At 35.1% G+C, this 26,044-nt stretch overlaps 1 long non-coding RNA gene across 1 annotated transcript; it reads left to right on the top strand.

Annotated features, from left to right (window-relative positions):
• The first annotated feature begins 7,716 nt into the window (after positions 1 to 7,716).
• On the top strand, positions 7,717 to 25,176 carry LOC113064124 (uncharacterized). The gene is made up of 4 exons (XR_003278807.1): positions 7,717 to 7,813; positions 9,452 to 9,525; positions 9,603 to 9,705; positions 24,716 to 25,176. It is a non-coding gene; the product is annotated as an uncharacterized LOC113064124 (long non-coding RNA).
• The last annotated feature ends 868 nt before the right edge of the window (positions 25,177 to 26,044 follow it).

The raw sequence follows: 26,044 nt of genomic DNA, 5'->3' as shown, positions 1-26,044 counted from the left end.
GTGCACTATAATTTCATAAACTTCAGAAACTGTACATTTGTGCTTTTCTTTAGTTTACAGTCAGATGTCGTTGTACCCATACTCTGAGAAACTATTCACGATCCAGTAGGATGAAAATGGTTTGCTTTGACATCAATACAATTTAGCTTAGATGTTTCACTAAATGATGTGATGCCCCACAAAAACTGGACTCTGGTCAGGACTGAGTCTGATTTGATTGCACTGGTAAGATGCATATTTTTCAAATTCTGTGATCATTAAATTCATAACATATTTGGTGTTGTAGCAGTAATAATTCATAAGTTAGGGTTATTAGTGGGGCATTCTAATGGAATGCCTTAGCAGCAACATCTATGGAATGTGTATTCCACTATTTATGCAACAATGTATTTTTACACCCAAATGAAAGGCTAAAAAAAAATGTAATTATAAAATGATTTCTGAAGGATTATGCGACACTGAAGACCTGAATGGCTGCTGAAAATTCAGTAGCATACACAGAGTAATGAGTAACCAAAAACAGGATGGTCGGTACATATCTCTCTTGGCTTATCCAGTTCAGTCACACACACCTGGGCTTTTAATGAGAATTTCCCTCTCTTTCAGTGTAGAGGTATTTATCATCATATCTGGCTAATGAATTGACTTTATCCTTTTCTTTTCTCTGTCATGTTTGATGAATTCACTATGGAAATTACCATCGAGGCCTACAGGGCCCCCGTGGAGAATAATACACAGTACATATTAGGGAGGATATATGTCTCCCTGTGCTGACTGGAACTAGGGAAATGAGTTCTCATATCAAAACACTCCACACATACGTGACCTCCCTAGAGATGGTGTGAGAACAGAGCCAGTCAGGGATGGTGAAATGATGGAAACAAAAACAGGGACAGTGGAAGGACAACTTAGGTCCTGTTTTACACCTGGTATTAGCATCTGTCTTGGTGTCAGCAAAAATAGATTTGTGTTTACACCTGGATTTAAAATGTGTCATGCTGATATTATTTTTTCTTCAGTAAACGGTAAACAGGTGAGATGTTGTTAGGCCATATGTCTGTAAAAAATAAAATAAAATAAAAAAAATCGTTTCCTGTAAGCCGTTATACTGTACTCATAGCACGTGCTCTTCAATTGCATCCACAAATGCGGTAAACACATTGTATATTATTTCATATAAAAGCGCATAATAAACTACAAGCATGCAATATCATAGTTATGACGTCAGTTAAATCATGAAGTTAGCAAAAAGGCAATTAAATCTGCAATTAAAGGCAATTAAATGTAAGTAGCATGCACAGAGTCAGGTTTCAGGTTTAAGCGTGCACAGAGTAAGGAGTCAGGTTTAAGAACATGTCTGTGAAATGCAGTGGTTTTCAAAATGTAGTGGTTTTCAGCAATGCCTCATGTTCAGCTGCTCTTGAAGGAGCCAAAATAAACTAATAACCCAGCGGCTGTGATGTCTGTTAATCAAAAAAAAAAAAAAAATCAATCAATAATCAATAACTTTTGTAGCTTTAAGGATTCATCTATGTTTAATTTAGAATTTAGTGTTTGATAACTTTACTAAATTTTTGTAAACAGTATTTCCTACCTCCTACCATCATTATGGTATTTGCCTTCAGTCATAAAAAAAAGCCATTAAAACAAATATTAATCATACTGTCTCAATGATGTTGCAACATTAATTTGAAGGTTGATGTTAATGTAAAATTATTGCAATATTAAAGTATATATATATATATATATATATATATATATATATATATATATATATATATATATATATATATATATATATATATATATATATATATACTGTATATATATACCATTAAAAGTTTTTTTTTTCTTTATATATATATATATATATATATATATATATGTATATATATATATATATATATATATATATATATATATATATATATAAAGAAAAAAAAACTTTTAATGGTAGGTGGGATTAATCTAGATTAATTTCAGGGGAGGGGGTGTGCAATTGATGAGTAAACATGTTCATCGATTATCTCGATGCTTCGATTTTTAATTGCATTTCACTGAAAGAAAGTCAGTTTCCATTTCTTTTCAAGCCAGTAAAAATAAATAAATAAATAAATAAATAATAATAAAGTAAGGTACGGTAACAAAACCTTTGCAATCAATATGATGTAATGAAATAAATAATAATTATTTTTAAATAAAAATAATATTTTTTATTACTGATATTCCTTTGCATAATTTTATCTATAGATTTTTTGTGCATAATTCTTTGTCTATCTTGTCTATTGTGTATATATTTGATTTAGCGTGAGTAAATGAATATGCTCTCATGCAGGCGTGTTTGGCTTCTCGTAATCAATCATTTTCCATGACCGGTGTACTGAGCCAATCAGAATTTAGCTTGGACCACTGCCTCTATGGCCCCACCCCTGGCTCCGCCTATGCTAATTGGTACAGTGTTGCTGTGTGTGATAGAGTTATTAACCAGCAGTTATTAATCACCCATCATAATTCCAGACCATGACTATGGAACAACAGCCAACATTTATCCAGTTAACTCCCACTAGTGTTGCATTATACTCCATGACTGTTTCAGACAAAATCATTCAGAGCTTGAGGCCATAGCGACACCCACATTTGGCTATTAATGTGCTTCTTCATTTAAAATAATCCATATTCATTCAACATTATAAACCAAGATCAAGATTTTTAGACATTTATTTAGTCCCTGAACTTAAATTTTTAAAATTAATTCCTCTCTTAGGTGACTCTTGTGAGAAGATTTTTATTTTTTTTTTCATTTGAAATTGTTGTATACAATAGCTTAATTGTTCCACAGTAGCAGTGGATGTCTGATTTTGTGAGCTGTACTGTATGTGAGGTTCACACATACTCTGTCTGCAGTGTTGTGGTAGTCCATGTGTGGTACAGAAGCAGCACAGGCTGTGATTTCACACAGGAGTCTGCTCCTGATCCATGGCTGTTTACCACAAACACAACATTTATCCATTATTTTGATTTTAAATCCAAATATTGTTACTCAAAATGCTTTTTCAACATTGTTATTATTATTATTTTTGCACAGTATAGGCTAGTAATACAATCTTTCATCAATTATTTAATGCTTTTTGCATTTACTTCTAGATTTATATATTAAATTGCTAAATCAAAACATTTAATCTACCTTTCTTACATTATCTCAAACATTCTAAGTTAAAACTTAACATTGACCGAAAACGTCAGCTCTACTGCCGCATTTAATTATTGCAAATCCTGCGGTTCATATAGAACTTTAATTAAGAACGTTAAAAGTATTGCCTTGTTTATTTAAAAAGTGCTCTTTTCCTTTAGACCTAGCCGAAAAGCCATATCCTATGTGTTGGCTGTAAAACACAATAGACTATAATTATATGCATTTATGGTGTAATTACTACATTTTTGTCAATGCATGTTCATATTTATCGCAAACAATGTGCTGTTACTTTAATTCAGCGCAGGCAGCACAGCAAAAAATAGACTTGGTGCGGAAACTCTGCACTGCTGCTGACGCACCGCTCCTATAGGGCGTATGGAATTACATTTGTTTCAATAATAATGGACGAAACTTTTTAAAACTGAGCGTAACTTTTTCAGAAACTATCAAAAATATGCCATTACAAAAGAAGAAAAACACTATGAAAAATATTTGTTTTTGGGACGCTGTGAGCACGGAGACTGTAGTGTACCGTAAGTTTGAAAGTGTTTAGTTTAAATTATTAATATGAATAAACCGTGCTCATAAACGGCTGCTGAGTGAAGCGAGTTGAGGCTTGGACCCGGAAACAGCGCTTCTTATGTCATCACTTAACAACCGAATATTGGAAAGCTCTCGCGGTGATTAAATCTGGTCTCTACCGCAAAAAAAAAAAATATTTTTCACAGACAAAGTGAAAGACATTTATTTTAAGCTCATACACGGATTCTACCCTGTAAAGAAGTGTATACAAAGATTAAAATATGACATTGATCGTACATGCTCTTTTTGTTCGAGTTCTGAAGAAACTGTACACTTATTTTGGTCATGTCGCTACACACACAGTTTTGTTATTAATTAAAAAAAAAAAATAAAAAAAAAATCCTAAACAAGTTTCACATTCACAAATGCAAATTCTCCAACTGTAAACCTGTCTTCTCTGTTTTCCTAAAAGAAATGGAAAACTACTTGAATGTAATCTCAGTGTCTAATAAGAAAGCTATAAGGACTGTTAGATTTGCTCTGCCTTTGATCTCCTTGTTTAATTTTGTTTAGATTTTGGCCCTCTTTTTATTCTTTATGTTTTTTTTTGTTTGTTTTTTTGTGGTGGATATTATGTGATTTATGTTTATACATTTGTATGTTTTTGTTCTCTGCATTAATAAAAATAGAAGAAAAAAAAAAGCTCTCGCGGTGATATGTATGCAATACGTCGTGCCTTGTGTTCCTAAATATATAAGTAAAGATGAGCTTTCGGGAGACAGAGACACGAAGCGGCATCATCTTCCTCCTCCGCTTGTCCTTCAATGAAGCTTGAAGTAAGCTTGTGTTACTGAAGTAACCAATAACATCGATACAAGTTTTTCATGTTACAGTGTGCTACAGTTTGTTGTGGGTTATTATTGTCATTCAGTAACACAAGCTTACTTCAGGCAGCCTTGAAGGACAAGAGATCATCTTTACAGACTGAGACGATCGAAGGTCAAATATTATTTATTACATATTTAGTAGTACAAATCACAATCACGAGAGCTTTCCAATATTTGCGCCACTGAGTGGCGTCTGTACTTCCTGGTCAGAGAGCAACTGTCCATCAAAAGCTGACTATCCAATCAGAGTAGATCACTGTTAAGCCCGCCCCCACGAGAGGTTTGTGTCAAAATACCAAACGAAAAACTGCGAAACTTAAGCGAAATCTGTGGCAATGAATTCAGAATCCACGATTAGCGAAAACAAACCTTTGAAAAACATTAACAAAGAATGAAGCATATTCGAAGAGCCTGTTTAATTAAATTTGTGCAACTGAGTTAATTTTTTTTTTGTTTTCGTTGTTTTCTTCTTCTTTTGTAATGGCATAATTTTGATAGTTTCTGAAAAAGTTACATTCAGTTTTATAAAGTTTTGTTCATTATTATTGAAACAAATGTAATTCCATAGCTTTAGAAATGTCCTTCTGAAAGAAAGCCAAATCAGGCCACCAAAAAAAAAAAAGTAAAGACAGGAGAAGGAAAGAAAACCAAATGAGGGGAAACAATTGGCTACTGACTTCTTGAGTGAGCACAAACTAGAACACGAAATTTATAGTGCTAAATTGCTTGAATATCCCCGTGATTCCTCGATTGTTAGTGCTAAAAATGAACTGAGACAACCCATTGAAAAGCAGAACATACACTTTCAGATAGCAATTTGGTTGTACATGTAATCTCAGGTAAAGGCTACATAAATAACTGTACACTAACAATGATGTTTGCATTCAACACGCCATTATAATAGCACAATTTTGAAACGTTTAGTTTTAAATTAATATGCTATAATATCTAAAATTAGCAATAGTAGGCTAATCAGTGTCATAGGTAACGTTAGCTTGTTAGCTCATCGGTAGCTACAGGTGAAACTCGAACAATTAAAATATTGTGCAAAAGTTCATTTATTTCAGTAATTCTAATATATTGTTATTATTAATATATTGGTATAATGGTATAACTAATATATTATATGGACCCATGCAAAGTGAGATACTTCAAGCCTTTATTTGTTTTAATGTTGGTAATTACAACAAATAAAGGCTTGAAATATCTCCCTTTGCATGTAATGAGTTTATGTAATATATATATATATATATGTGTGTGTGTGTGTGTGTGTGTGTGTGTGTGTGTGTGTGTGTGTGTGTGTGTGTGTGTGTGTGTGTGATACAGGGAGTGGAATAGCAACAGACACTTCATCCTCTTCCTTGGATTTGAGACAAGGTGAGCTAGTATAGTTCAAAATGAAAGCAAACCACGTTTAGCCATTCTGACTGAAAGGTGTTAAGTGACACTGACATCGTTGTCTGTTTTATTATAGTAGGTTATAATTAGGATAAGAGGTTAATATCAAATGTATCCTTCATGTAGAAAAAAAAAAAAAAATAGAGAATATGTGATTGAGGATGATGGTGGAAGTGAAGAGTGCAGGGAGTTGATGAACAGCGGTCTCTTCCTCCCTCAATACCTATGACTGAAGTGCCCTTGAACAAGGCACCGAACCCCCAATTGCTCCCCTGGTGCTGGATATATACCTGCCCACTGCTCCGGGTGTGTGTCCACGGTGTGCACTTGGATGGGTTAAATGCAGAGCGCCAATTCAGAGTATGGGTTACCATACTTTTCAAACGTCACGACTTTCACTTCCAAACAGTTAGGAACTCCATATTATCAGTGTGAATACTTGCAATCAATTATTAGTGAATGAGACCCAGCAAGGACTGTGTTTTGAATATGGATACATTCACCTGTCACCGTCAGCACATTTGGGTCACTGAGGGGCTGTTATAACGTTACTGTAAGAAGGCAGTGTGCGTTGCTGATGGGAGGTCGTGGCTTGTTTGCTATCACCAGCAGATGGCGCTCTGTCAATGCCACATGGGAGCTGTGGCTCTGATCTCCCATGCAAAACTGTCTCTCAGCTCCCTCTGGGTCTTTGCGAAACAGGGTTTGTTTTATGTCTACTTGTACAGAGCTCAAATTTTATATGTTTTTTTTTTTTTTTGTATCAATCTGTCATTAAAGTAGACATGACTGGAGATTGAATGAACAGTTATAAATATTCTTTCTTTCTTTCTTTCTTTCTTTCTTTCTTTCTTTCTTTCTTTCTTTCTTTCTTTCTTTTATTAGCACATAGAAATACAATGTGTGGTTACTTGAAGTAAAAATTTAGCAGGTGACATGATAAACAGTGCAGTATATGCTGTGTATATTGGAGATTGAGGCTAGTGGTCACAGAGAAAAAGTCACAGTTACATAAATGCTTGCTTTTTCTTACACTGGTCTGGTTTTCATTTGTCAGGTTGATGATATGTGAAAATTGTGATGTATGTTTTATGTGTTGATCTGTTTGTAAACATATACGCTGCCGAGAGAAAAAAAAAAAAAAAAGAAAATACACATAATGTCATAATGGCTTTAAAGTAGGCATGCAATCAAAACTCACACTATTTATTTGCTTAATGCATCCTACTGGTCTTCTTGTGGATGATTAATATATGTGTGTATGTGAATTAGGGTTGCCACGGTGAGGAAAATTTCCCAGCGGTTAATCGACGTGTGACAACACCGGTATCACCGTGGGGTGGGGGGATGGGAGGGGGTGTCCTCTTTTCCTCGCTCTTTTCCTCACCCATAGAACTAATACCAAATTACACAAAGTTTAGATAAGATTCAGTCCAGAGGACGTAACACATATATATAAGAAACAAATGTAAAATAATTACCTAAAACTTACTAAATAAAAACACTATAAAATGGCATTTATTAACAGTGCTTCCAGAGTTTTTTTTCTTTAGGGCTGTGGCTCGATGTCGGCTTCCTCCTCATTTTGCTCTCTCTCTTCTCTCACTGGGTGCTTTGACTCCACTTTCCTACCGAGGATGACAGTTTATTGGTCTCTTAAACATTCGGGTCGTAGTCATCCCGGTAGCACAGGTCCAGGAATGTTGTTTTGCTCATGAGCTGCCGGCTTGCTTCTGGCAGAGCTTCATATTTCTCTCTAAAGGCGGTCACACACCGGATGAAAAGCGCCCTGCTGCATCTAGGACATCTCGAGGTATCGCACACCGGACATGCAAATTCTATATGCACAAGCTCAATTTCCAGCTAATTTAATATAAAACTATGCAGATGGCGCTCTGTGGCGCGGCAGGAATTTGAACAGCGTCCTGAGTTGTAGCTGGGTGACGCGGACAGACGGCGAATGTCGCTGCCGGTGTGTGTACACTGTAGAAAACAATGTGTTTGAATTTTAAAGACGTGACGCCGTGCCACTTATAGTCCAGTGTGACTTATATATGTTTTTTTTTTTCCTCATCATTAGGGCTGTGCGATATGGGGAAAATATCTAATTGCAAATTTTGATAGATATTTCGATTGCGATTTGATTTGCGATTTTAAATTTGCAAAGTCAAGCTTCAGCTCAATACTGTCAATAATGTGCAGCACAGTATGAGTATTATTACCCTGCTGAAAAAAAAAAAAAAATATTACAGTTTCCATGAAACCATTACAAAATTCCTTTTTGTTTTTGGCATTATAGGAATTACTGTTGTTCTATCCAATACAATTCCCATTATAACCCTGAAATCTTTCAATTTTCAATTGTGTTTTGGGAGGGGTTACATATATATATATATATATATATATATATATATATATATATATATATATTTTTTTTTTTTTTTAAGAACTAGTGCTGAAAATGTGCCGAATGTTTCATTTCATTCAAGTGAAATTAGCTAGCAGTTATACTGAAATTACATTCGTTTAACGCGGAGCCAGGCATGAGCTGACGCAGCTTACGCACCTGCATTCCAGACATTCATACTGACAGAGGCGCTCGTGGAGATTTGCGGTGCAGGGCCGCGCGAGAATATAACCGAGCATTACGAAACAGGCTGCGAGAGTGCGGCAAGTGTGAACGGCTCGTCCGTGACACGGGATTCGCAACACGTGGGGAAGAGAGGGGCGAAAATGAGAGACATTTAGAGACGGGATCTGTGTGCGGTCTTCTGTAGTGGGAATAGCGAACATGCAATAAGAGATGCTCTTGATATGCATTGTGACACAGCTCTTGTAAATTATTTTTTTTTTGTTCGTTGTCTGTCTTTTCAAAGCTTAAGTTACATAACATTTTTCTTTAGTTTTAATTTGCCTAACTATTGACCTGACCATGCAGACGCCATACCACTCTGTCTCTCTCCTGTGATTTCGATTTCAATTTCGATTAAACACACAGCCCTACTCATCATGACGTATTTTCGGACTGATGCGACTTATACTCAGGTGCGACTTATTGTCCGAAAAATAAGGTAGATAGATAGATAGATAGATAGATAGATAGATAGATAGATAGATAGATAGATAGATAGACATCTTGCAACATTGTATTCAAATTTCCTTTAAGATCAGAAAGCCATCAGAAACCTTGAATACTTTAGATTTCAAGTTGTAGGGACCACTGAAGGGTTCTCATTCAGGGATCTGATCTGTGAAGCATCGCATTATTTGTCTGATGGATGTAACCTGACCATGCTGCTGTCAGCTCTGACATTTGTTTGTCTGGACTATTAGAGACGTGTGTGTGATTGATAACGCAGTGTGCATGCTCTCGAGAAGACTTATGGGTGTTTGATACAGTGTGTGTTTGTGTGCACATACTTAATTGTGTGTGTTTTCTCAAACACTTTAGAATCCTGTTCACCCTGCAGCCTTGTGACTGCTCTCCAGATGGACTCATTACAACCAATCCTCCACAGCTGCAAGGTGCTTGCTCTATTTTTGTGTAAAAAAGACAATTGAGCATAAACAGAAATGGTACATTTGTGCTCTTTTTGTGTCAGGTCAGGCTAGTAGCAGATCAGAGGAAGGGGCTGATGGAGAATTGCCATATGACCAATCTATCCTGAGATGACAGTGGCAAGATGGTGTGTATGTCGCTGTCAGGTAAGACACTTTCAATTGTGTGGGGTTGAGTTTAAATTTAGTTCTGAAATTAACTGGTAGGTTTGAGCAGAAAAAAGTGGTGGAACAGTTTTCAGTAGGTCTTGAGAGATGGGAAACTTGGACAATACCCAGCTTCTCATAACAACTCAAAATAAAATGTGTAGCCAAAAGAAGGACTTGAAAAATATTTGACCTCTATCCTGGTTGGTGGATGTCACAAATAAAGGAAATAAATTGATAATATCAGAACTTGATAACAGAATAATTATTCATCCATGATGCTCTTTTGGTGTTTATATGACGTGTGTGTGACTTCTGCAGGTCATTTTTATATCAGTTTATGATAAATGGCTTCGGATTTACTTACATATTTACAGGTTTTTGCTAAACATTTCTTATGCTAAAGCAAGCATCACTGTTTAGGCTTAGGGGTTTGTTGCAGGATTTATTGCTACTTTTCGAAGTGATCTGTGATTTTTGCAAAAATGTCATAGACTTGTATTGAACGAGGTACCTGAAGCCCCCGGGCAGTAAGCAACTAGAAACTAGAGATGTGCTAGCAACCATATGGCACCAAACAAACGACCACAGAGAATGTAGAAGCTGCAAGGTTTGCGCAGGGATTTTAGTTGCAATTTAAAATACATTTTTATTATTATTATATAGCTGTGAGAATAGTCTCAAAGTAGGCCATTTACAAGAATAAAATGGTAAATTAGTAATATTTTCAAAGTAATTAAAGTTATGAGATCTAAGTCAATATATATATATATATATATATATATATATATATATATATATATATATATATATATATATATATATATATATATATATAAAATGATCATTACAAAAAAAAAAAAAAAACCTGCATGATACAAAAAAAACAGCAGATGAACAATATGCAAATTTCACTCTGACAGCAGGTGGCGCTTGTGGAACAGCAGTAATAGGGATTTACTTGGTTATTCTTATAAATACTACTTTATTCGGAGGTAAGTGGAAAAGAAAATCTGATTGCTATCAACACTTTTATGAAGTTCCCTCCAGTGATACAATCATATAATCCTTCACCCCCTAGAATTTAAGATTTTTTTCTGTATATTTCGCCCCAAAGTGAACAGTGAGCTGCTCTGCCTGCTACTGTATATTTTCCTCTTTGCGTCCATCTTCAGCGTCTCTGGCAACTGTTCTGTTTACAGACTAATGGTGTATTTTTGTTTAGAACTTTCCCAGTTCCTCCCGAAGAAACAGAAAAATATGTGCACAAAATGCAGTACAAAGAGTGAAGAACTGTAATATATTTTTGTATTTATTTTTCTATTGTTGTCGGGAGCTACTGGGACAGTGATAAAGATCCACGCGATCGAAGGGTTGGCAACCACCGGCTTAGGGGGTTTTCAACACTCTGTCTGCAGTAGTACAGCAGGGGTCTACCAATTATAACTTTTTTAAATTTCTCATTTGAACAAGAAAATATGGTCTGAACAAAAATAAAGTATTGGTTTAACTTCAATCAAAGCTTCAGTTAAGGAGCTAAATTTTGCTAAATGTTTTATGATCCCTCTAAATTCAAATGTATGTTGCATACAACATTTTACTGCAAATGTAAAACTTTGTACATCGATATTTAAAAGTTGTTAAAATAATCATTACGTAAATCTAACAATGTGATACAATATGCTTCTTCGCCTTGAAGATCTCTTTTCTGCAACAATTTTGAAGCCCAAAATGCCTTTTCTAGTCACTTAAGAATAAATAGAGGTGACCCGTTTTGACCTTTCATCTCAGTTGTGACCTATTTCTGATTCTTGTGTTTATACGGCAGTGCCTAGCATTAACGATCCTCCACTTCTGGATGATTCACCTTGCTTTTACCAAACTAAATCTGTCCCTCTCTCTCTTGTCTCCCATATCCCATTCCTCCCTCGCTTTCCTGGCTGCATTCCTACAGTGCATCTCTTCTGTCTGTTCTTCCAAAAATCAATGTCTGTCAAAAGTGCAGCTCCTGTTCAGATTAGGAATAAAACAATGGGGAAGGGAAACATGTCAGACAATGAAAACAAAAGAAAGCAAAACATTATATTAGCTTTAGTGTCTGTGAGTCTCTGTTTGCCTCTCTTCTCTGGCTTTCTTGTAACCTGAGGGAATGTACTGCCAAGAACTGAACGATGAGGGCAATTCTGTTTGCTCTCTTTTTCTGCCTCTTTCTTTCTCTCTCTGTCAGTCTTTTCACACTCACCATGTGTTTCATTGTCTTTCCAGTACCCTATCAGTCCGATTTATGATTATTCTGTCTTATTTAAAGGAATAATTGCCCCAAATTTTTTAATTCTGTTATCCTTCACTCACCCTCATGCCCTTCTAAACTTGTATGTTTTCATAATGTGTCAATCGCTCCATGCAGTTACTAAAGGGAGCGGAGCTTCCAAGGTTATAAATGGATGCAAAATCACATTAAAATGAAAATAAAATTAGTTTAATTACAGTAGCCTGTTAACGACTAGAATAACCTGTTAAAATGTGTCTTTATTCAAACACTAGTACTCCTTTTGATAAGAGAAGTAGAAACATGTGATTCAGAAATAGTTATTTGATGCCAGATCTGTTGTCTGAAGGATTTGTTCATGAATTGGACTGATCAGGTTCTCTGATTGATGACCCAGTCATCTGGTTGTAGCAATTACGTTTACTGGAGTGGAAGATAAGTTTTACTCCGTTTCTCCAAAAAGCTTTGGTTTCAGATGACTTGGAAAATAGTGCAAGAGTTGTATGGACCTCTACTTTATGGGGTTTTTTATTTGTTTGTTTGTTTGTTTTTTTTACCCTGAAAGCTTTGCTCACATTCACTGTAATTGAGTAAAAACATTTTTTTCTTTTTTTCCGTATATAAAAAAAGTAAGGAACAACTAATAGTTTATTTTTTTAGCTTCTAAAAAAAATTTAGTTTTTAATTTCTTATATTTTTTTGTTGTTTACTCACCCTTTCTGTTGTCCTTGCCCTCCCTCATTCGTCTCAGTAATAGCAGTTATCTGCTCTCCTTTTTCTCAGGTTCTCCTGGGGAGAGTTCTAGTGATGTCGAGTGTTGTGTGTCTGCATCTGCACTGTGTGTGTGCAATGAGAGGAATATCCTCTTGGAGACTCCTGTCTGGCAAGAGCTGGAAACAGATCATCACCTTGTGGACCTGATATCAACAGAGAGAGAGAGCGTGAAAAACAGGGAAAGAGAGATGGGAAGGTAGAGAATGAGATTGGGGAAGTTTAATTTAATTTAATTTAATTGTTTTCCTTGGAAGTGGTGATTCCAAAGCTTGACCATAAAAATACAGTGACCGTTTCAGGCATTATATGGCTTTATAGGTCATTTTATTGAATGCTCAACAGGTTTATGCAGTGGCTTTTTATATTCTTCTACTTTTAACATTACTGACATTTTATACACTCCACTGCTTATAATCTACTAGATTTATTTTTCTCAAGATGGTGATTTTAAATCTGTTTAGGGGTTTGTGCTGTTTATAGCATCAGAACAGGAAGTAATAATTGCCACCACAAACCATAACCAATGCAAACCAATGTACAAGCTGGAAAATATAGCAATTTCATTAACGAGGAGAGCTGGCCCAAACTCACTGATAACCTGCTGCTATACTTCCTCTTATATTTCCTAGCACAAATGCAGTATGATTTTAGAAACCACATGGTCAGCAAATATACATTAAAATTAATATACATTAAATATACATTATACATATATACATTTAACACTAATTACTGTAGGATACAATCTTGATTACTAATTGTGTTTGAAATTGTTCAGTAAATGTTCAGAGTAGACCATTCTTTCAATAACAATTCGTTTCAATTCACTATTTTGATTTCACGATTCGCTTTTTTACAAAATTAGACAAAATTTAAGAAAAATTATAAATTAAACATGTATTTTTATTATTGCTTGGAAAAAAATTCTGCATGTTTCTTTGTGAAATTGAAATATAATACTTTTATAATATACTAATATAGCACTTGCATCATCATTGCTCTTTTGTTGGTTTTTATTGCTTACATAAGTCCCCATTTGTAAGTCGCTTTGGATAAAAACATCTACTAAATGACAAAATTTAAATATAATGTAAATATAAATAATAAAACTAAATTGAAATTTTAAAACAAGCCCCAAATCAAATGAGAGCACAAATAAATCTCTTCATCTAAACAAAATAAGGCTTTGTCTGTGCTCTTTCCATTTAAAATTAGAGGGAACCACTGCATTTTAATCATGATCCAAACAAAGATGCTGCATACATGTTTAGCTTTTAATCTTTTTTTGTGAAACTATACATAAAAATATCTCATGAAACTGCAGACGAGCTGAATGAGATGAAGATTCACTCTCTGCCAGCAGGTGGCGCTTAAAGCGTTTCCTTGGGTACTACTATAAACAAAGCAGCAGTGCACTTATGAACTTTTAAGGTCCTATGATATGAAAATTTAACTTTCAGAGTTTTTTTTTTACATTAATATGAGTTCCCCTAGCCTGTATATGGTCCCCAAGTTTCTAGAAATTTTAATCGGTATAAATCGAGATTTTGTTAGCTTTCTCTGCCTTTGCGAAAATGGAAGCTCAACCAGGCTGATCTTGAATCTACTCCTTGTGACGTTATAAGTAGAAATGTTACCTCCCCTTTCTCTGCTTTGCCCGCCCAAATATTTACATATAATTCAGTCGCAGTGTCAGCACAGGCGTTACAAACAGACTTTTACGATATGGATTCGACAGCACCGCCACAAACAGTGAGTAACAGTGTTCATTAATGCCTGATCTGTGATCAGTGGTTTCTGATGTGTAGCTAATCATTCAAGTTCACACAGACTTTCTTTCTAAATCGTTTAATACTTTTTATGCATCAGTGAATCAAGCCAGTGACCAAACGATCAATTTCACGTTGTTTCTCTTAGTAGCATAAAACAAATCTGTTATTTAAATTGTGCATTTTGAATGCAAAGATGTCAGCCAATCACAACAGTTGTTGTTTACTTGGGGTCTCACAGCAGACACGCCCCTTCAAACAGAGCATTCAAGCCAGAGGGCTAATATCAGGATATAAAAATGCTTTTTATTTCTAAATTTTAAATGTAAAAATCACACTAACAATATAAGTACACCTAAGGGAAATTAAAAAGCATTTATAGAAAAGGAAATAATCCATGTCATGGGACCTTTAATATGCATAACAGTAAGTTATCAACTAATTTGAATCTTCACACATTTGATTGATTTGCGGTAATTATATTTTATAAATTTTCTATTGTAATTATGTAGTTTTTTTTTTTTTGTAAAAGAAAATGGTTTGTCTTAAATTAAATGTTTAATGCTTTTTTTTTTATAAATTCATTCAACCTTTTCTTTTTCTTTTTTTTATGACTGATGATATTTTACCAATTAATAAGCTAATTTAAAAATAAAGAAATAAATAAAAACACAGTCCTATGGTATGTTCCTTCAGACCTAGCAACAGTAACTAAGGGGAGTTGAGTCTAATGTTTTGTAGAACACCTCAAAGTTCGAGAGGAAAGTTTTAAGTTGCTCTACAAGTTGAACACAAAAGGTCAAGTAAGGATTTAGGCATGATCAGACATGTCAGTGTGTTTCTGTCTTTCCTCCATGTGTCAAGGTCATTAGTTGAATCCTGGAGCTTTTCGTCCAGGTATACACAAGGAATGACAGTAGACTGTGAGCGAGACAGATAATAACCTTCTGTCTGATGTCTATGACTTATAGACAACATAGCAGGACTGAAGTGTGTGTGTGTGTGTGTGTGTGTGTGTTTATGCCACTGTCATAGGCTGTATGATTAGTCCATCAGGGTCTGTGTCTATGTGACAACAGGCAATCATTTGGACTCACTTCATCTTCTTCATTCTGTCTCTATTTTTCAATCTCTGCATGCAGCTCTCCTCGCAGCACTCCACCAGTGAGTGAAGATTCCACATTCAGCTATTATTATATTAATGGTTTACTGGCACGAATGCTCTAGTGACATTGTTGCCAATCCCACAAAACAATAATTATGCTTAGCAGAGTCTAAATAATAAATCACGGAAAGGCTAAAATGTTTTAACTACAAGATATTACAGAAATGAAATGTTTATTATTTAACCATAAAAATTATAATCAGCATCATAATTATAAGCATAAGCATACTATATTATTATTATTATTATTATTATTATTATTATTATTATTATTATTATTATTATTATAAACATTATTAGTGCTAATACTGATACTGATACAATTTAAAGCAACAAAATTATTATTATTATTCCTGTAATAAGTCCTCATTGAATGTTTTCTACCAATTTAAATTATAAATCACAGAAAAAAAAATGAAATTAGTTACTATTAATTTAATAATATTTATATTTTTCTGTATTTTGATTTCTGTATTTTTTTCTCCCCACAGTTTTGCTATTATTTCAAAGGTTATTGGTTAAAGTTAATTAATTCACCCCAAAGATAAAATATAGCCACCGTTTAGTTAAACTGGTCTGTTCTCATGCCATATACCATTCTTTCTTATTTGGACCACAAAAGGAGAATTTTGAGGGCAAAAAAGCTAAAGTATAACTCAATAGTCCATACAACATGTGAAAAACAAAACTGAATTACTGTGTTCATTAGATATATGTTTACTTGCATAATATAATATATATAATAACATAATATATATATACACACACACACACACACACACACATACATATTACACTCTTAAAAATAAAGGTCCTTAAAAGGTTCTTCACAGAACCATTTTTTGCTTCCACAAAGAACAATCAGTCAAGGGCTCTTTAAAGAACCATCTCTTTCTGATCTTTTTATAATCTGAAGAACCTTCTTTCACCTTAAACAACAATTTCTCTAAAGAACAGTTCTTCAGATGTGAAATGTTCTTTATGAAACCATTTAGTCAAAACAGGTTATTCTTTGGCATCGTAAAGCACCTTTATTAAGTGTATGAGAACATTTACAGGATACATTGAGGAGGAGTCCAAACTACCCTCAGTGGCCAAGTGATGCTTAGGGTCCATGATATTGGTACAGATTCTGTGTAATAAACAATGCGTGATTGTATATTTCATTTGGAAAAGACATTTAGTTTCCACTTTAAGTGAACCTAAGAAAAGATGAGACCTAAACACATGACAGTATGATTGAAATAATAAAATGTAAAATAATAATAATAATAAAATATAGCTGCAAGCAGTAATTATGGAGCCAAGCACTGCAGAAGCAAGCCTCAGCTCTTGATTTAAAAAATAAAAATAAAAATAAAACCATGTTCAGTGTGAATCTACAATTTTCATAGGCATGCAAATAAAGAAAACTCTTTGAATGAGAAGGCGTGTCCAAACTTTTGGTCTGGACTGTACTATACAGTACAGACCAAAAGTTTGGACACCTTCTCATTCAAAGAGTTTTCTTTATTTTCATGGCTATGCAAATTGGAGATTCACACTGAAGGCATCACAACTATGAATTAACACATGTGGTTTTATATATGGAATTATATACATAACAAAAAAGTGTGAAATAACTGAAAATATGTCATATTCTAGGTTCTTCAAAGTAGCCACCTTTTGCTTTGATTACTGCTTTGCTCACTCTTGGCATTCTCTTGATGAGCTTCAAGAGGTAGTCACCTGAAATGGTCTTCCAACAGTCTTGAAGGAGTTCCCCGAGAGATGCTTAGCACTTGTTGGCCCTTTTGCCTTCTGTCTGCGGTCCAGCTCACCCCTAAACCATCTGGATTGGGTTCAGGTCCGGTGACTGTGGAGGTCAGGTCATCTGGCGCAGCACCCCATCACTCTCCTTCTTGGTCAAATAGCCCTTGATGCCTTCAGTGTGACTCATGACATAGTCATGAAAATAAAGAAAACTCTTTGAATGAGAAGGTGTGTCCAAACTTTTGGTCTGTACTGTATAAATGGCAGATCATTTGTAAAATAAGAAAATTGCACTCAAAATATTATTATTAGTAATATTAGTTTATATATACTTTTTGCCATGAGATACCATAAAATGATTAGCTATTAGTTCATCAATCTAACGTTCTTCTAGTTTCCACCTGTGATATTATAACAGTGATAAGAATTACATTTGTATTGAGTCTGAAGTATGCAGACGCCTTTTTGGCGGGAGCTGTTGCCATGGTGACTCGTAATATCAGTGCTCCATTGATAATGGCTTTTTATATTTGTGGTGCACACGCTTAACTCAGAGTCAGTCAATTTAGAGTTGATTAAACCAACTCATTTCAGCTATTCTGTAACCGAAAACTCAAGAGTTTCCCATCTCAGGGTAAGTCAACTCAGAGTTCAAGTTTAAACCCAGAGTTGGTTGAACCTCCTTAGTGAAACGGGCCCCATGTGTTTAAACATACAGAACTTGGTAATAAAGCTCCCTCTGATTTTGATTCTGTCATGGTTCTGGCATTGTTTTTAGGTTCTGCACTATCCTCTCTTTCCTTTCTCTTCAACATTTTATTTCTCATCCCTTTCTCTACTCATCTCTCCCACTTTCTCCCATCATCTCTCTCCTCTGTCCCATTATCAGTATATGCTAACTGTCTGAGTTGTTCACAGAGACTGAGTCCATTTAATAACCATATTGGTGACATTCTTTTTTATCCTTCTCTTCCATTGTCGTTTAATACAGAGCCATCGACTGGGCCTTGACTGAATTTAATCTGTCTCCTGTGCTCAGGCCTAAATTTATCACAGCCATTCAGGTTGGCTATAACCTGTCCCATGTGTGCCTCCCGAGCCACTAATAAAAGCAGGCAGGTCTTAATAACAGTCCTGTCTCTGCTGTTCACACTCAGCAATACTTTATCTAAAGATACTATAAACAGAGAGAAATTTCTACTTGTTGGTGTAAAATGGTGACTTGTTTCAAAAGAGCACACAAATTCCATTTCCTGTTTCAGTTTAAATTGCTTTATTGGAGGGATAAATAACAGTGCATTTGAACTGGTAAAGCATACTGAAGCAGTGTAAAAAGAAAATAAAGTAAAACAAAGGACATAAAAGCAAATAATAGAAGCCTAAATATATAGAGAGTAATTTGGGGAAAATGTAGCAGTAAATAATAAAAATTAAGTTAAGGTGGGTGTTGTGCATGTAGATGTAAGGTGAGTATAATCTTTCGTTATGTATGCAAATATGGGCATATATGAAAGTATGTACTGTAGTATGTTCATTTTCTGTATGCATGCCTTGTTTATTATTGTTAACTAAAACTAAAACAGTACATTTTTCACTTTAGTTTAACTTGAATTTATAAAATAACTACAACTAAATGAACTAATACTAATAAATAACAATGAATAAAAACTATATAGACCTTTACAATATATGTCTGTGTATATATATATATATATATATATATATATATATATATATATATATATATATATATATATATATATATATATATATATATATATATAATGACAGAAAAATGCACATCAGATTTAACCAAATTAAATTAAAAGAAAACAGCAATAATAATAAAATAAAGTAGAATTAGAAATAGTAATATTTCAATGCTGGATCAATGATACTAAAATAGCAGTGATGCACTGAACACCAAACTTTCCTACTAAATCTGTTTAAATTCATAGTATACCTTACACACAATGCATGCGCTAAACTTGACCTTAAATATCCAGTGTGGTTCGTTTTTTTAATATTATTTAATTTTTCCCAGACCAACCACCATTTTTTTTCCATTGCAGTAATGCCGTAGAGAACTTTCATTAGACAACAACGTACCTGTAGAATGCTGCTTGTGTCTTTTTACCCCCCTTTACATGCCTGTATGAATAGGTTTGCTTTCTGTGTTGATTTGTAAAATGTAAAAGTGATTAAACAGTAAGATGTTAGATATATATCCCTGATTATGTCTTAATGCGGTTTGTCGTTTAGTTCTTAGTTTTGATCTGTATTCATAGAACACTATTTGTTCTCTTTCCAGTTGATGTCTAATATAAATGTAGGTGGTCTGCACACCTGAGACATAAAACCCTCATTAGCAAATCCACATCTGAGTTCTGGCCTCATGTTCTCTGTATGTTCAGTCCGCAGAGACGACGCCTGCTAGTGTAGTCCCTCAGCACCTGTGGAGACGTGCTAGTTTGTGTGCGCCGTTACGATGATTCAATCCGTCCCCGCACAGATAATTTAGATGGGGTGTCAATTTAATTAGGACATCCGCTGTCTCCCCGCTGAACTCAACACCTAAGAGTTTAGCTTCATTTTGTGTCATGAGATTGAATTCACTTACTTGGTTTATTGTCTCTCTGTGGTGTGGGCTGTTTTGCCCTACTAATTGTCCACCTGACAGAAGACTCGCTAAGCCATTTAGGGTTGAAGAGCTTATTTAAGACATTTCAGTTCCTATAATAAGATCAAAATGGAATTGAAGACAATAGGGTGCTATTTAGACTACCCACTGAAAGCTGAAGACATAAAGACAAAGATTGAGGACTGTTGTGTTGATTAGAGTGTGAGAAGAGCTGTGCCTGAACAGTAATTCCACACTTTAGAGCAGTATCTGAGGCTAAGCGCATCCCATCATTCATCATGTTTATTTTTGAGCTGTTAATAAAGTGTAAAAAAAATTATATTGTGTAATAAAAAAAAAATGTTAGTCTGATAGTAAATGTAAATGTAATAAATAAATGTAATAATTAAATCAAAATGCATTTGTAGAAAGTCTAAAAAGTGCAGTTAGGTAGTTTAGTTTTATCACTAGACATCATCTAGCCAAGTCAATAATCCTCCAGTTTTACAGAAGCAAATCTTTTGTGCTTAATGACCTTTCAGGCAGCGTTTCAGCTGCCGTTCATCAGGGGTCATGGAGCTCATGAATACAACATGCCGCGGGATCGCATATGTCTCGTCTCATTGTACATTTCTTATTCTGTGCTTGAATTTATTAACCACAATAGTCATAATTGTGGCTTCAGGCAGCAGTGTGATGATGGACAGCAGTGGGCAGATGGACCTGAGGAGTCTGGGCGAGGGAAAGCACTGCTCACAGTATACTAATAATCCTTATGTGTTTACGTCGCTGACTCACAACCGACGTGAATACTTAAGATGTCAAAAAGAGAAAAAAAATAAAATATATATAGATATATTAAATTGATCAAACAGTCAAATAATGACATGGCCATTTAGATTTAGACTGGAATCTCATTTGCAAGTAAAATAAGGGCAGAAACTAATGAATGTAGCTTTCAGAATGCATTTAGTACAAACGTTTTTCTGTTTTTTTGAGAAATGCCAGGGGCTTGTCATTTCTTTTTGTACCGAAATGATTTCCAAGTGTGGATCGTTATCAGAGATTGCTTTTTGCGAAAACAGCCTGAAACAAAAACACGACTGTGAAAGTGTGTAAACGGAGGCAAGCTGTTTTTGGCAGCTCTGTAGCGCTCACCTTTGCTAAAGTTCTACAACATAGGAAATGAAGCGATTTCCCCCTTGTCGTGCTGTTTTGTTTGTCTGTAGTAAATCTCTGTGACAGTTACAGGCAAAGGCCCTGTTCCAAATGCCATCCTCTGCCCTCACGGCCCTCATCCCGCTCTACACTTGGCATAATTTTGAAAAAGCTATTAGGTACTAGTCACACTAATGCAGTGAGCATCCATCTGAAGCATAACATGATAAATGGGACACTCTTGTATACTATGTTAATCCCGCTTTCATTATTATATTATTATTATTTATTTTCATTTTTTCAAATAAGCCTGACAAGCCAGCATTTCGAGTTTGTCTTGGGAAATTGAAGCATCATGGTTTAATTCTGAATGGTGCCCTGTTTTGAGGATGTCTGGATTGTATCAATCAGCTTTAAAGTCATGCGTACCTACTGTATGTTGCCATTATATCTGGGCTGCAACATCTCTGCGATGTGTGCTACTGTAATTTCTGTATAAATGTCCTCAATATGTTCCTGCTTTTAGAAATAAAAAATCACAGGCTTTGTATGTCTCTATGGTGTCGTCCTGCATGACATTATAACAGCTCTTTGCATTTGTCATCTGTTGCTAATTGAATTCATTTTTCATAAATTGGTTCACCACTATTAGCGCTGTCCATGAAAAAAGGCTAATTTGTCCTCTATTCTCTGGCTACTTGATCCTTAACCACAAAGTTTCCTTACTCCCATTGGTCTTAGTTCCACTCCTTGGCATTAGGTGGCAGTAATGTCCTACATTTGAGCTCAGATGTGCGACTTTAGTATGGACTGTACTACAGGAGCACCAGAGATCCTGCTGTGAAATACATTCAGTGCATGTAGCGCCAGCCGACCTCTTCCTCTCTACCTCTGCTGCTGTCTTCCTCTCTGAAAGGATTAATTGTAAATGCACAGACAGTTTCTTAAAGCTAATGATTAAAAAGAAACTCTGAGCTCTTCCAATTACAACCCTGCCAAGCATCCTTGAGATACTACAGCCCTAATTGGTCAGATCATTAAATCAGGAAGGAAAAAAGGACAGAAAAGGAGGAGAAATGAGGGAGAGGGTCTACGTAGTGAGTCTTCATGATACCGTGGTAAGAAAAGGAGAGAGAGAGAGAGAGAGTATCGAAAAGGAGAAAGGTATGCACTGTGAGATTGTTCCCATGGAGACAGCAGATTCTGGGATGCCTTAGAGAGGAAAAAAAAAAAAAAAAAGTTTCATTTTTGTTCATTGCAATAAAATTGCAGTAGGGTAGCTGCAAATATAGTGTGTTATAATTACTGCACACCTGCTGGAGATCATAAGGAGAGTAATGTTTTCAAATAATCTTTCTCTCAGACTTAGGACAGTTTACAGGACAAATTGCTGATTAAAGCGAAAAAAAAAAAAAAAAAAAAAAAGTGAACGGACGATGGATTCACAGCTAATTTTACTTATTTTGTATGACATATTTCCAAGTCAAATGAGAAAAAGTATAGGTCGAGACCTGACTTTATCTTTTGGGGATTGATATGCAAACAGTGTAATCCAGCTTAATTCTGTAAAGTAATAATAATAATAATTTTCTTGTGTTTCGTGTGTGCGTGTGTTATATAAATTATTTGGATTTAGTTGATAATTTAGAGCCTTGCTTATCAAATATGATACTGTAGGCTTTATAGGGTTAAAGGGATAGTTCACCCAAAGATCAAAGATTATTTACTTACCCTCATGTTGTTCCAAACATGTATGACTTCTGTGGAAGACAAAACAATATATAAAACAATAATAGTAATACTAATAATGTCATGGACAATAATAATAATAATAAAATAAATAAATAAAACTAAATTAAAAATCTCAAAATATCTTTTTGTGTTCCACAGATGAAAGCAAATAATGACACAATTTTCATTTTTGGGTGAATTAACCCTATTTTGTTGTTAGTTAATGCTGTGCAACCTGACTGATAGCAAAAGAAAGGAAAGCCGCATTTTATATTGACTAAATTTAGACATTGACAAAAGTAATATTATACGCAGTGCAAAAAAACAGTGCTGTTAAAAAAAGTGACATTCACGGTTGCATTAATCAACAGCGGAGTGTCACGCCTCGTAATAGCCACTCTGCAAATTGTTAGTGATGCTGTCATCTAACAGTCTGTTTGTCACACTCACAGACAGAAGCTTTCAGTTGAAGCTCTCACTGTCTCTGAGAGCAAACGCTCTATCAAGTTCATTCGCTCTGTTAGACAGATGCCTAGAGTGAAACGCTGTCATCATGGAGCTGCCTGTATTGTCCAACTGTTCCTCAGAGGTTTGCTTTGCGTCTGCGTGTGTTTGTCTTGATCTGCTGTTTCAGCCTGACCTCATGAATCCATTAGCGTACTTCTTCAGTTCTCCCGTCCCATTCGTTTTTCCGAAAGATTTGCCGCTCAACAAGAAAACAACCTCATGTGAGTAGGAGGGAGGGGAAACCCGGGTAAAGAAATCCGTCCAGATGGGATAACACACACACACTTCACATTAAGTGCTGTGGATCTCTCGGTGTGCTCTGAGATATGAGGTGGCTCTCTAGCTTGTCATTCAATATGGAGCCGTTATCAGCATGTGCGATATGAGTTGTGTGTTGTGATTGTGGTTTGTGTGTGACTTGTAGTGTGTGTTAAGGGATATTAATAGGTGATGTGCATTACGTTTACGGACAATGGGGCTCTCAGTTTCCTTCTGCCATCAGTGCTATTGATGAAGCCATTTGGCTGTTCTAGTTTCCCTCCTACACTCTAGCTGTTTGTGGCATGTGTGTAAAGCTCATCCGGTTGCACTTCATGGCCTGAATTCAAAAGGGGAAAATTGAGTAGCCTATTTGCTCTGGAGTGTACTACCCAGTCAGTAAAAAATAAATAAATAAATAAATAAATATATATATATATATATATATATATATATATATATATATATATATATATATATATATATATATATAAAATAACAACAATAAACTTTCATCTTTTGTTAAATCTTTTTTTTATATATAATAATTGTATTTTATTTCCAGAGTACAAAAAATTAATAAAAATAAAAAATAAAATACATAAAAAAAAAAAAAAAAAAAAACTTGTACTATGTCTTTAAGGTGGGCATGATTGCTGAGGTATATATTTGATTTGATGTGATGTAATGGTTATTAAAAAAAATAAATAAATAAAAAACAGACACCTGTACCAAAGCCTGAGAGTGAACATTTTTTGAATTATACTGAAATTATAATTGTTAAAGTATGTACTGATTACAAAAAAATTAATAATAATAATAATAATAATAATAATAATAATAATAATAATAATAATACAGCATAAGGACAGGGTGAAGGACATAATTAGAGACCGAGGTGGTGGTGAAGTTGCCTTGAGTCTCCAGTCAGATGCTGTAGTATTGATGAAAGATTGTTGTTTCCTTTCTGTGGTGTGTGTGTGTGTGTGTGTGTGTTGTCTCCACAGAGCTGATGTTGGTGCCAGGCTCTATTGATCTGTCCTAACAGTTATTCAAGCCCTTTAAACTCAGCCCAGGACTACTGCAGCACAGAATTAAATGAAAGAAATCCCTGAGAGACAACGGAATGGTGAGTGTGGAGCAGGGAGAGGAAAGGATGGAGTGAACAAGTGAATGAAAGTCTGTTTGATAAAGAGTGTTCGGAGCTGAGGGCTAGGATTTCGACATGTTGAAGATCTCAGAGCTTCATTGATCGAATGTCTTCCTCTCAGCCACACACACTGACCATCAACCCATCAAAGATCACACAATACTCCACACCTATGGATCAGGCTTCCAGGAATCTGAAGAGTTACCGTACATGCTTACAGAAGCTCTTGAACAATACATTGTGACTAAAGACACATCGCTATTCCTTTTTTGACAGAAATGCTGTTTCTCAGACCAAAGCTTCAGTGTAATGAGCCGATTTGCTGATAAAAAATACAAATAAAAAATTCTAAAAGATTATCATGTATTTTAAATAAGTATTTTGTAACATTATAAGTGTACTTGTTAGATCAATATCAATCAAATGCACTCCTGCAAAATAAAAGTAATTTCTTTCAAAAAAGAAAAAAAGAAAAGCTTAATAGAACCACTTCAAAGTGCAAGTCCTATCAAATAATTCTACATAAGGTCTTAATTGTTTCCATCCCAATATCAGTCTGATATATTTTTATCATACTGTGCTGCCAGTCGAGTTACCAGTGGTCAGTGTACCTCATGAAGCCTCACATCGCCAACTCTCTTCAAAGAAATCACAAATGATTTAGATGGTCAGGGGAAATAAAGTGGCAGTGTCCAGTGCTTTGTTGATATTTTAATTGTATCGATCTAATTTAGTTTCGTCAATCATTGTATTGTGGCGATCATCTTGACAGCAGGTTTATGGAGCTGCTGCTGAGCCATTTTTTGATCTAGAACCATAGTGCGAACTACGGGGGAGCTAGGGGGAGCTCGGCTCCCCTAAATAAGACATGGGCTCCCCTGAAAACGAGAAATGTGAAATTTTGGGGGGTCTCAAAAATATTGACAATGTGAATATTTTGAAGTGCAATTTCAGTTGTGTAATGTTATCATGATGGATTATTAAGTGAAAAATAGCAAAAATATTATGCATTCATGCATGACGGCGATTAAAACCTAATTTACTTCAATAAAGATTACTATACATGCTATTCTTGTAATGAGCATCAAGGTGTGGGGGCGCTGCGCTGCAAATTCTACACATGTTATGTCTTATATCCACTTCACATATTCTTAGAAAAAAAATAAACGTTGGAGGCCATTTATCA

Source organism: Carassius auratus, chromosome 1 (assembly GCF_003368295.1).
Source record: "Carassius auratus strain Wakin chromosome 1, ASM336829v1, whole genome shotgun sequence".
NCBI classification, from domain to species: Eukaryota; Metazoa; Chordata; class Actinopteri; order Cypriniformes; family Cyprinidae; genus Carassius; species Carassius auratus.
Note: the sequence above shows the minus strand (reverse complement) of the source record. Positions and strands in the feature narration are given on the sequence as shown.